Source organism: Megalobrama amblycephala, linkage group LG7, assembly GCF_018812025.1.
Source record: "Megalobrama amblycephala isolate DHTTF-2021 linkage group LG7, ASM1881202v1, whole genome shotgun sequence".
In the NCBI taxonomy this organism is placed as follows: Eukaryota; Metazoa; Chordata; class Actinopteri; order Cypriniformes; family Xenocyprididae; genus Megalobrama; species Megalobrama amblycephala.
This window is the reverse complement of record NC_063050.1, coordinates 9300281-9311856: the sequence shown is the minus strand read 5'-3', so window position 1 is coordinate 9311856 and position 11576 is coordinate 9300281. Positions and strand designations below refer to the sequence as shown.

Here is an 11576-nt window from a genome sequence, read left to right as displayed (position 1 = left end):
TGTGATAGGAAAACAAAAAAAATAGTTGACATTGCTTTTAAACTTGCTTTTTAAAAGACACATGATTTTTGGTAACAGGACTGAGAAAAATGCATCAATTTCCCACTTTGAAACCTTGTAAAAAATGAAATAAAGTTACCTGAGATTGACCAATATACATTTTGAAGAGTTAAATATTAGTGCTATTAGATTCAGTGTAGAAAAAAGAAAAAAAAAGTAGTTTAATTTTTAAAAGTTACAGTAGGCAAATGTCACCCATTCGGTGGAATGGCCCTTTTCTCATTGTGCAGAATAGCCTAAAATGATATATTTTCTGTCTGATTTTTGATCCAAAGCCACATCACATCAAAGAAGGTTATTTAAAACAATCGACTAGTAAGTTTGGAGAAAAAACGTGGTTTTAATCTTATAAATTGTCATGTTTTGTTGGTGTGCTAAGCTAATATGCTAACGAGCCCAGATATGCACCTGTTCTAATCATAGAGCTAATGCAAATAAATAATTCTTAATAGTAAAGCTCACTTTTTTTCTCTCTTTTTTTTTCAAGAAGGACATTAGATACAGTTTGAAAGAAGGTGAAGTGAGAAGTTTGGTGAATGAAATGAGGGATTAAATCATCTTGAATAGAACATCAGTAATTATAATAGAGACAAAAGAAAAGAATAATAAGAGCCATAAGCTGGCTGGAGAGGTGTGAATGTGTTCAGGGGAGACTGAAACTGAATGGGGCACTTAGCACCACAAACACAATATCGACAATACCCTTGAATAGATGACAATAAACATCAGTTAACATTTTAGAGTCCTTTCTAAATAAAGTCTCATGACATGGTCTTGAAAAACATGTAATAAAACTCAGAGTTTTAAACCTATCATCTTCAGATTTGAAATATAACATGGTCAGACATGTGGCTTTAGCTGCAGTGCATTTCTAGATTGCCACAAGGCCAACTTCACTTTAATTTTCATAAATATATTTCATAAAAATAAATTTCTAATAACTTTTCAAAATTTCAAAGCTATTTTAAACTATTTTCTTCTTTGTGACAATAATGAATTATGAGTTTACCATAAACTGCAAAGTGTCTACTTTCAAATGAGACCTTACTTATGCTTTTAGTGCAAAGGGTTCATGAACTGTATCTGTTTTAGTTTGGGTATGTCATTTTTGGGGATTTTCCAAAAGCGGGGGTGCTGGCTAACAGGTTAAAAAGAGCCCAAATAGTGCAAACACTGAAAACTATGATGGTGGCATCCTTTTATAACTAGTTAAACATCAACATCTAAACCTCTGTTAATTCTCAATAAGAACTTCTGTAGACTTATGACACAAATAAAGTCAATCTGGTCATTAATCAGTGAAGCTGGTAATGCTGTTTGTGGAGTTGTTTAATCCTCCTCTGCTGAAATCTTGAGAGATTCAAGGTAAGTTCACACTGTCAGTCCAAATTTGAACTAAAATTATGTATGCCCGCACTGTGTGTCAGAAATGTTTAGATCCAATTTATGCTGCTCTTTTTTTTTTTTTTTTTTTTTTTTTTTTTTTTCCTAGAATATCTGCATTGGTTTCTATAGCAATGATATTGTATTGGTAGGTATAACCCAAAACAACAACACGGTGAGTTTTGCAATACAGATGTTGTCTTACTTATTATGGAATCCCAAACCTGCCAATATTAAAATAAATAAATACATAAATAAATACACAAAGAAATGTAAAAAATCAAAAATAAATAAATAAATATACATAGAAAAGCAGTAAGTTAGTTTTATTGCAGTCTCACCAGTAGGCTACACTTCTTGTATTTCGGCCTCTTCTTGTATATATAAAAAAAATTCAGCAGAGGCAGGGATACATAGACCAGAAGGGGGGAAATCCCCCCCATCCCCCCCTACAAATCGCAACCTGTATATATATATATATATATATATATATATATATATATATATAGATTTTATTTATTTATGTATTAATTTATTTTTAACATTGGCAGATTTGGGATTGGGCACTGCAGAAACAACACAACCTTGTTTCTGCAGCAACTTTCAGCATTTTACTATAACAACATCTGACGTTTTCTTTTTATGTGGCATGAGAAAGTCACATAATCCACACAAAACCTGAAACAGATTTCCTGAAATACAATTTGAATAGGATTTCAAACCACATACAGTGCTGCTTGAAAGTTTGTGAACCCCTTGCAGAATCTGTGAAAATGTGAATAACTTTAACAAAATAAGAGGGATCATACAATATGCATGTTGTTTTTTATTTAGTACTGTCCTGAGTAAGATATTTTATATAAAAAATGTTTACATACGCTCCACAAGTCCAAAAAAAAATAGCTGAATTTATAAAAATGACCCGCTCAAAAGATTGTCAGACCTTGATTTTTAATACTGTGTGTGGTTACCTGGATGATTTATGACCGTTTTTTGTTGTTGTTGTTGTTGTTTGTTTTGTTATGATTGTTCATTGGTCCCTTGTTTGCTGTGAGCAGTTCCCCAATATTCTTCAAAAAAAAAGGTTTCTCCAGGTTCTGAAAATTCTTCAGATTTCCAGTATCTTCTGCATATTTGAACCCTTTCCAGCAGTGACTCAATGATTTTGAGATCCATCTTTTCACACTGAGGACAACTGAGGGACTCAAACACAACTATTAAAAAAGGTTCAAACATTCACTGATGCTCCAGAAGGAAACATGATGCATTAAGAGTCAGGGGGGTGAAAACTTTTGAACAGGATGAAGATGTCCAATTTTTTCTTATTTTGTTTAAATATCTTTTTTTTTTATTTTTTTTTTAAATTTAGCCCTTCGGAAGCAACAGAAGACACTTAAATGTTTGCCAGAAGACAAATTAAGTACAATATTCCTTGATCTTCAAATCTGAAGAATTTTTGGGACTTGGAGGAATTTTTAAAAGAATATTGGGCAGTTTAACAGCTCAGAACAAAAATGCGACTCATGAACAACTATTACAAAACAAAAACAGCTGTGTATCATCCAGGTAACCACACACAGTATTAAGAAGGGTTCGCAAACTTTTGAATGGGGTCATATTTATAAATTCAGCTATTTATTTGTCTTGTGAACTTTATGTAAAATATCTTACTCAGGACAGTACTAAATAAAAAATGACATGCATTTTGTATGATTTCTCTTATTTTGTTAAAGTTATTCACATTTTCACAGGTTCTGCAAGTGGTTCACAAACTTTCAAGCAGCACTGTATCTCAAAACGGATTATCACTCGATTAATTAATTATCTCAATAACTCCACTCTTGCATGGTCTTGTTTTGGTCTTAGAGGACTGGTCTTCACTACACCTCAGAGATTAACACAAATATGTGTAAATGCATAATATTAACACATGATGGGTGTTCTTGGCTGCACAGATTGTGTTGGATGCTGTGAATGAATACACAGGTTGTGTTCATTTTAAAACTGAATTCTTCCAACACTGTTTTATTTATTATTGACACAAAATGTGTAAACTAGAGTGCTACACATAATGTTTACTTTTTTTTACACATTTCTTCCAAGAGTGTAATTATCCTGAAGATCCAGATTTGCTTGTTCAGGTGTTTTCCCATCCCTCTTCTATAAGAATGTAACATGTTCATTGTTTTCAAGGAGAAGCAGAATGAAAAAGAGAATGGAGTCTCGGGTGAGAAAAATTAGTTTGGTTATCAATAGTATTATTGATCAGATAAATTGAGTAGTAACTAAAAGATTGAAAGTCTGAATGTAGTTGTTACATCATATATTTTGTGTTGTTTATAATCATTAGTTATTTGTCTATTCTGTTTTTTTTTTCTTTAATGGCAAAGATGAATCAGTCCAGACCTCATGACAGACGCAAAGCTTGTGATGTCGAATTGAGTGAACCTGTGTATATGAATATAAGGGTAAGTTATTGTTAACAGTAACTGTAAGTTATCATCTGTTGCTGGAGACACTAATATAGTTATTGTTACAGTTATCGTCCATTTCTTTCTTTCTTTCAGCGTGACATGAAGAGGCCATAGTATTTGAAATGCATGGCAAAATATGTCTTCCTTTGGGTGGAGCCCTGAATGATTGGATCATTTTATACAAAGTGACTTACAAATGATAAACACCATAACCAATTTGTCAAAAGAGCCAGTAATATTTGCTGTGCACAATGCCAAGTTTACATTGTAAGCTACATTAATGCAAGCTTGTACAAAGTGAAATGCTGAAAATATATAGAACAATATATTTTTAAGCACTTGCAAAGGGATCTTCAGCATGATGTTTTACTGAAATGTTGTAAGGATTATTTGATTCAGTGACTGATGGAAATGAGGGAGGAAAAGTATCACAAAGTGTCTAATCACTGAAGTGTGTTTTTTATTGACATTTTGTTTTTGATTACTTCATTTACATGTATTATGGTGTCTCAGCCTTTAGTATCATTGTTAATGTCTTCAATGCATATAATAAAGCTCTATTATGGGAATAGTTTACAGTCTTCTGTCCTTCAATACTGCCAATCAACAATCAATAATAAACAGCAATACATTTAGAATTTGGTAGACACACACACTGTACTGTACTAAACAACACTGATTAACCCGCAGTTCATTATACTAGTTAATTTTGTATGAAAACAATATAAATATTCTGAGTCTGAGCCTGAAGATGTCATACTTTTCGTGGTCTTTGCACCACCTGCTGGTGACCACGTAACAAGGCAGCGGTATGCCTATTTTCTGTGGATCTGTGATTTTAAATGCCAAGCTCCAAAAAGATTCATAAAACACTCCATAAGGTTGGTGATTAGCATTAAAAGTTGTTTCCCCAAGAGTTTGAAGTGGACGCTTCACAGTTTCATGAAAAATGCCAATGCTTAATATTTCCTGCACAATTATGTACATACAGAAATATATCTTAACAACTTCTGTATATCGCTTATCCTGTGTGAATAAACTCCTATCTACAATTAAAAAGTCCGAAGTAACAATTGATTCATGTACATATATCCTAAAAATGAATCCTGTGTGACTGAAATGCTGCAAACCGGGTCCTTTTAAGACAAGATTTCTGCTGTCAGTCAGTGATGCCCTCTGTTGGTAGAGAATACCAATACGGTCGCTCGAACGCTTGCGGTGACTTCACCTGCTGGCAGTTTAGAACGCAGTGAGCAATCCAGTGGTTTATATAGATCAGTGGAGCCAAGCACAAAACAGGCACAAGGAGTTATGCAAGCATGGCTGGGAGCATCAGAGCAACGGCAACAATTAGAGTAGATTATTTTAGGCAAAACAGCTGAAAATTATATTCAATCACTAGTAATATGATTTAATTATTATCACTTTTGACCATTAGGTGGTGCTGTTACCAAAATGAGGTTGTGAGGAGATGTTACAGCCTCAGAATCAGCTTGGCACCATGCCAACAATTTTGTTGCTATATTATTCGATAACGGTTTGGTCAGCAAACAGGTTTTTAATAACTTTTTGCTGGCATGGTCTCATGATGATCTGAGGTGATTTTGGTTAAAATTGGACCAATGGTTTAGGAGTTCAAAAAAGTAGGTTTTTGAAGAAATTAAAAATGGAAGAATGCAATTTTGACTATGGCATAATTGGTATCATTGTTTTCAGTATGATTCAATGAGTCTATTAAGACTATTTTCATTTAAATAGGCAATCAAAAATCACAAACTTTTAGTTTTTTTTTTTTTTTAATTTTATTTTAAATTGTTCCTATTTTTTAAGTACCTTCAGGCCATACAAAAATGTGAAAATTGGGTATCATTCGAATCTGTATGCTGCATGTTTTATGATTTTTGGGCAAACCATTCAGAAGTTATAAGCAAATATAAATATATATATATTTATATTTGCTTATAACTTCTGAATGGTTTGCCCAAAAATCATAAAACATGCAGCATACAGATTCGAATGATACCCAATTTTCACATTTTATATATCTCCTGACCAGTAGGTGGTGCTGTGCTGCATTAATGTCTATAGGTCATGCTTGTGATGACTTGTATCAAGATTGGTCTCAGTATTGAATCCAATTCGGTGTGCTCTTCATCTAATTCATTTGTGAGTTACTGGAAAATGGTAAGGTTTATCTAAATGTTTTTAATAACTTTTTTCCAGCATGATCTGAAGATGATGTGAGCCAATTTTGGTGAAAATCAGATGACCCATCAAGGACGAGTTTGATAAAGTAGGATTTAGTAAAATTCAAAATGGCGGAAAGATTTTAATGATGGAAAAACAATCACATTAACATGGAGAGAAATTTAAGATTTATTTTACACATCATTTACATATTTAAATTGTAAATATCAGAATAATAAGTTTACTATAATATTATTAAATATATAATAACACACAGGGGTCACATTGTCCTTTTTCACAACAATTACATCAAACCATTTTTGGTTCCCCAAAGACATTTCTTAAAAGAGCCCGTTTTTATTAAGGTGAAAGACATTTTAATAATCTAAAGAACACTTTTCCACTTTTTTTTTTAATATATTTTTTTTATTTCACAATGGAAAGGTATAATGGCTGTTAAAGGATCTTCATGTAGCCATCAATGCCAATAAAGAACCTTTATTTTTAAAGGGAAAAACTCAGCATCTGTTGAGATTTCCACTGTAGCTTTGTTTGAATACTCCTTCAGTGAATCTGGTTTCCACAGACACATATGAAACACATCAGATCAAAACAAAAGTGGAACAAATAAAGGAGACTTTAAAGTGTTCAGGATTGAGTCAGGCGGCTCCCTCAAGTGTTCAGATGATGTTCAGCACCACGGACAGCAGCAGAGATTCAGCACAAGCAAACAAACACAGTCTGTCCAGATCAGCTCCTGGAATTACACTTCAGAAAAGCCTTATGCAGAATAACTGATGTTCAAGAGCCCTGTATGAAACTGAGTCATGTTACATAAATCAACAAATCATAAATAGTTTATCTGGACAGACATGAGCTGCTAAGTTTATAAGAACAAGTACATTAGTTACTGTAGTGGATTTAAATGCATCATATTTCCTTCTGAATGTTTGAAGTTTTTTTAATAGCTGTGTTTGAATCCCTGAATTGTCCTCAGTGTGAAAATATAAATCTTAAAATCATAGTCACTCCTGGAAAAGGATCGAATATACAAAAGACACTGAAGAAAATGAAGAATCTGCAGGACCTGAAGGAATTTTCTGAAGAAAGTTGAGCTTTTTTACTGCTCAGGTCATTTTAGGGTGATCAAAACAGGGTTGTGGGTAACTGTGGAGCAGCACTAAACAGTTTTAGAAGGATCAGAGGGGTTTATGGAAAGAGTTTGACCTCGAGTCTGACGCTTCTTGCAGGAACCTGAGGAAACAGATCATCAAAACATCACATTTGAGCTCTTATTGTATCTGCAGTTGTTCTGAACTTCCTGTTGACTAATAAAGTCTTAGTGGCAACATTTGCATTTTAACATGGCTTGTGCACTAAATTGATTAAAATAATAGTTGTTCTTCTCAGTATCTTTTAAATTTTTTTTTTTGGCAAATATCTACACATTTTAACTCAAGCTGAATAACAACACTAGTGTCTTCAGTAAAACTGCTTATAGCTGTATTGAACTAATGAATGAACTTTATTATTGAACTGACTCTGAAACAACACTGACTCAAGCTGAATAATGACACTATTGTCTTTTTAGAGCTGTTTTACAGAATTTAAATTTGTCTCAAATTTTATAAAGATTGCATCATTGATTCTGTTTATTACTGTGAAGCTGTTTTGAAATGATCTCTGGGCTTTAGAAATAAAAGAGACTTGACATTCTTAATAAAAGATTAATTTAGGCCTACTTATATGCAAAATGACAGATCTTAAAATTAAGCAAGCAAGAGCAAATATCAGCCAATAGGGTCGGAAAATATAATTTGTGCACCAAATTACCAAAAAAACAGCATTTGTGATGGTCATGGTCAAAATAAGGGTTAAATGCATTTCAGTTACTGACCTGTTTCAACTTTCAGCTTCACTTCGGTGTGGAAATCTATCCCATATTTATCGACCGCACAATAGTATGTTCCAGAATCCCACTGACTCAGATTTCTGATGGTCACATAGAAAGCTGCTGATCTTGTGCTGTCATACAGAGAGAATCTTCCAGAATGAACCCATTTATCTTTCTTATCACTTCTGATGCGGTCAGAGCATGTTGCCCACCGACCTTTACAAAAATACTTTATATTCAGTGTATACTCTTTATCATATTTGCATGTGATGTTGACTTCAGCTCCTGGATATCCTGTCACACTGATGGAGCTCACAACACCTACAACAGATCAAAATAAAATGTATTAATCATTTCCCTTATGATGCTTAAAAGAGAGCAACATTTAAACTGGTTTCCTCAGATTCTTACCAGGAATCATCAGCAGAGTGAAAGTCGAGATGATCTTCATTCTTCTCTCTTATTAAATGATCTTCTCTGTTATCAGTAGATTCAGTTCTTCTGAAGCTCTCGTGTGTTTCAGGTTGGTTCTGGTTGCGTTTTTGTCATAATTATGATGAGATGCAAACTTCCTCCTCTTTTGTCTTTTGCCGTTCTGTGTCACAAGTTCAGACTTGAAACATCAACAAAAAAGAGCAAAATTTACAGAAGAAATCAGAACTGTTGACATATCAGTTTTGTTGATGAAGACAAGCTTATTTCTCCTTCTGTGAGCTTCATGTGTCATGAGTTCCTCTTTGTCACTCGCGGCCTCTGAATGAATAAACTATTATTAGTAACTGAACACACTTCCCACAATTTCACTTTACTTCCCGTTTCCCGTATTCAAAGTAAAGCCTCCATTTCCACATCCTCTATTCATGGATTAATTCAGTTCTGCAGAAACTACAGAAACACACTCACACTTTACAGCATGCTTGATCATTCACTTCATAGAGTTAAATTTAAATATATTTCATTTATTCAATCAATCAGAAGATACATTTACCAGAAGAGAATGTCATAAATATAAAGAAACACGTAAAAAGCCAAAAACTACTAAAGCAGAAGTGAAACTGTTGAACAGACTTTTCCCTTAAAAATAACAATATTGATATTCATTAATAATACATGAGAACATAATTATCCATAAACTGAAAGTTCATCTTTATTATGACTTGAATCCAGATCTTGTTTTACACAGATGAGGCCTTTGTCAAGCTGTGAAGCTCTTTTGTGTTTGTTTGTTTGTTTGTTTGTTTGTTTGTTTTGTCTCTCTGTGTCTATTTCCTGGTCATTTAATAAGTCGAAACATTTCATTGTGTGTCACTCCAGTGTAAGACAACTGCCATAAACATCACTGTTTAATTAACTTGTTTAATTAAGTTCATTGAGCTATATCCCTGATACGACACAACAGTGTATTTCACATAAATAAACAAATAACACATGTAATGTGCATAATATACAACTTTTGTTACTGCTCATTGTGTAACAAACAATATAATAGAAAAAGAATGAATTTATTAAATTTACTATAGTCAAAAGCTAGAACGTAGATATGGACTGACTGTCTATATTCCACAAATCAAGCAGATGAGGACATTATGATTCCTCATTTAAAGCCTGATGTATCCAATGATTTCTTTCTTTTTTTCTTTTTTTTGTCCCGTCACATGGCATTGTGGCTTTAGATTCCACTCCATTAAGATGATGAGAGACACAGATCATTGGATCATCTGGTTTATCTACAGTGGAGTATATCATTGATCATCTGGAGTATCTGCAGTGGAGTAGATCATTGGATCATCTGGTTTATCTGCAGTGGAGTAGATCATTGAATCATCTGGTTTATCTACAGTGGAGTAGATCATTGGATCATCTGGTTTATCTGCAGTGGAGTAGATCATTGATCATCTGGTTTATCTGCAGTGGAGTAGATCATTGATCATCTGGTTTATCTGCAGTGTAGTAGATCATTGAATCATCTGGTCTATCTACAGTGGAGTAGATCATTGATCATCTGGTTTATCTGCAGTGGAGTAGATCATTGATCATCTGGTTTATCTGCAGTGTAGTAGATCATTGATCATCTGGTTTATCTGCAGTGTAGTAGATCATTGATCATCTGGTTTATCTACAGTGGAGTAGATCATTGATCATCTGGTTTATCTGCAGTGGAGTAGATCATTGATCATCTGGTTTATCTGCAGTGGAGTAGATCATTGATCATCTGGTTTATCTACAGTGGAGTAGATCATTGAATCATCTGGTTTATCTACAGTGGAGTAGATCATTGATCATCTGGTTTATCTACAGTGGAGTAGATCATTGATCATCTGGTTTATCTACAGTGGAGTAGATCATTGAATCATCTGGTTTATCTGCAGTGGAGTAGATCATTGATCATCTGGTTTATCTACAGTGGAGTAGATCATTGAATCATCTGGTTTATCTACAGTGGAGTAGATCATTGATCATCTGGTTTATCTGCAGTGGAGTAGATCATTGATCATCTGGTTTATCTACAGTGGAGTAGATCATTGAATCATCTGGTTTATCTACAGTGGAGTAGATCATTGATCATCTGGTTTATCTGCAGTGGAGTAGATCATTGATCATCTGGTTTATCTGCAGTGGAGTAGATCATTGATCATCTGGTTTATCTGCAGTGTAGTAGATCATTGAATCATCTGGTCTATCTACAGTGGAGTAGATCATTGATCATCTGGTTTATCTGCAGTGGAGTAGATCATTGATCATCTGGAGTATCTGGAGTGGAGTAGATCATTGGATCATCTGGTTTATTTGCAGTGTAGTAGATAATCAGATCATCTGGTCTATCTACAGTGGAGTAGATCATTGATCATCTGGAGTATCTGGAGTGGAGTAGATCATTGGATCATCTGGTTTATTTGCAGTGTAGTAGATAATCAGATCATCTGGTCTATCTACAGTGGAGTAGATCATTGGATCATCTGGAGTTTCTGCTGTAGTGTAGATGGTGGTGGTGTGTTTGTTCTTGCACTGAAACTCGCTGATTTCCTGATAATTATGGTCATTCCAGTCAATGTCCTGCAAAATATCTCATGTTATCTTCCAAACCCTTCCACATTTGAACATCTCAACTGTATTTGTTATCACTAGCAGATATATGTTGAGTTTTGGATGCGAGCAGAAGAAAGACGTCCAGAGTCGGCAGCTCAAAACCAATGAGCAACAGGTATGTGTTTTCAGCAGCTCATAAACATAAGACCATCATCATCATCATCATCATCACTCACCTCTGAAGTGATTCCTGCTGTCGTATTCAAAGGCAAATGTGTGATGGAGACTGTCAAAACATGAGAAGAATTAATATTCAAACAACAAATGCTAGAAAGTAACATTAAGTAAACTTGTGTGCACATACTTAATCATATTTAGGAGATTTTGGTCCCATAGGAAAGATAACAAAACCTCCTGTTTGAGACAGCCATGATGTACCAAAATTAAACACTCTCATGGCAATTTGTAAGTACCTAACATTTTTTTTTTTTTTTAATTAGTGGATAATTGATACGAATTTGTATGATTTCATCTGTACATTTTGTATATAT

General features: G+C 34.0%; 1 protein-coding gene and 2 long non-coding RNA genes across 10 annotated transcripts in view; 2 read left to right on the top strand and 1 right to left on the bottom strand.

The window, feature by feature from the left end:
* The window catches only part of LOC125271221 (B-cell receptor CD22-like), a 136821-nt gene that overhangs the window by 44097 nt on the left and 81148 nt on the right, over nucleotides 1–11576 (top strand). The gene's annotated exons all lie outside the window — the stretch shown is intronic.
* LOC125271332 lies at nucleotides 3258–4470 on the top strand. The gene is made up of 3 exons (XR_007185570.1): nucleotides 3258–3670; nucleotides 3834–3911; nucleotides 4011–4470. It is a non-coding gene; the product is annotated as an uncharacterized LOC125271332 (long non-coding RNA).
* LOC125271337 lies at nucleotides 7953–11430 on the bottom strand. Its single transcript, XR_007185575.1, has 3 exons — nucleotides 11262–11430; nucleotides 8410–11052; nucleotides 7953–8319 (listed from the first exon to the last, which is right to left on the bottom strand). It is a non-coding gene; the product is annotated as an uncharacterized LOC125271337 (long non-coding RNA).